Source organism: Taeniopygia guttata, chromosome Z (genome assembly GCF_048771995.1).
Source record: "Taeniopygia guttata chromosome Z, bTaeGut7.mat, whole genome shotgun sequence".
Classification (NCBI taxonomy): domain Eukaryota; kingdom Metazoa; phylum Chordata; class Aves; order Passeriformes; family Estrildidae; genus Taeniopygia; species Taeniopygia guttata.
Window position 1 is genome coordinate 36,543,077 of NC_133063.1, and position 1,921 is coordinate 36,544,997.

A 1,921-nucleotide genomic window follows, 5' to 3' on the forward strand; every position below is an offset into this window, starting at 1 on the left:
ATAAGCCTTTCATGGAACTGGGACTAAGAGCCTTCTCCTCATCCTTGCCTCCACATTCTGTGGATGTTTCACCTGAGAGCCGTAGAGCTTTGGCTCTAAGCCGCATCCCAGATCACCCTGCTTCTGGGTGTATCCCACTCTTGATGTGGTGCCGTAGGGTGACTGAGCTTTCCGTGGGACTCCAGCACCACATCAGCTTTATCTTCCACTTCTCTCACTTGCAGCTTCAATATGCATGATGATGCATCAATATGAATTGCTGAAGTTGTGATTGCTAAGAAGACACAAATCAAAGGCCTATGTAACTAAATCCCGGATTATTTGCTCTGCCCCTGTTCTTCACACCTACAGACTTGTAAAACAGTGTGGCTTGACAATCTTCCTGTCTTGGTTTAACACAAGTTAAGGCAGCAGGCACTCCAAAATGAGTTACCACCCCCTTACTTTTAACCAATCTCTTTTCCATTAGTAAGGACAGATAAATAAAATTGGGTAAAAAACCCAGTTTAATTAAAAACAAAAAAAAAAAACAAAAAAGAAACAATCAACCAAAATCTGAAGTCACACAGGCCAGAAAAAAAAAATAACACTAATAATCACTAGTTACAAAGCTGCTGAAATTCCATGGACTCACTGTGGGAGGAAAAAAGATAGAAGAGAACCCCTCTCCCACAGTGGCCCCCTCCCTGGGGAACTGTGTGCCTTGAAAGACAAAGGGAGGAAATGGCAGACGAACTCCACTTGGTTCAATCTTCCCACTGGAACTAACAAAACAAGGTAGGAACTTATAAAGCAGTAGTGGTGGCAGATGAGAATTTCTGGCATTGTCTGGGGAGCTTTGGCCCTGCAGAGTCAGCCTCCAGTTCACTGGGTGCCAGTGCAGCTGTTCGTGAGCCGTTGGTGTGCTGGGGGAAAGAACCAGTCTCCCCAAACACTGAAAACAGCACAGCCTGGCCCTGACAGGTACTTGGCCCTATGCTGTCCCCAGGTGTTGAGAAATTCACTCTGAAACAGATTTTGATTGTCAAAGACAGCTTTGTGTGTTGGTACTGGTGCCTCATGGGAGACCTTCACCAAGCAGCCCCCGAGAGAATAAAAATGAAAGAAAATAAAAGGAGAGCCTCCACTTGCACTGCTTCTGTTCTCTGCAGGCAAGAATGAAAGGGAAAGAGCAGGAGCCAGAAGGCAAAAGAGTGTCTCATGAGCAACCCTGACTTTCAAAAGCACCCAGCAATAACCTGGCCCCACAGTTCCATCTGTGGCCAACAGGGTCTTGAAGAGACAGTAACAATTTGGGGCATAGATATACATGGAATCAGTAACATTTTCTGTTGTTCAGAACACTTGCACAACTGATTTTCAGAAGGTATCTCTTGATATTGGCAAACAGTGCCTTTAAGAAGAGACTGACTGGCTATTGTAGTCTCTTTAAGCTGAAAAGAGCAGATTTTGTATTTTCCATATAACAGGCTGACAGTTCAACCCCATCTCATTTCAAACAGTTCAGAAATATTTAAGCATATCAATATCATAACAAGCTTAACTGTATTGGCTACTAGCTCTTGAGATGTCATCATTTGGTTTCTGCATAGGCAGGTAATTCACTTATTAAAATTAGGAGAAATAAAATGCCTTGAGCTAAATTTAAAAGAAAAATGACACTGTTGAACCAAAAGTTAAAAGAGAAATTTCAAAGATATAACCAAAGATTGAATTAGTTTCCACTGAGTTCTAGTAGGCATGGTGTATCTGAATTTTGTGTGTCTTTGAACATCACAATTGTTTACGGGTCATGTGAGTAAAACAGGGTAGTTCTGTTTTCTGTGATACTTTACACAGGGCATTTGTCCATTAAATTACCTTTCTGTTTATAAAGTCTAATCCACCTGCCTTAAAAATTTATAAATGCTGTTTTTAATTT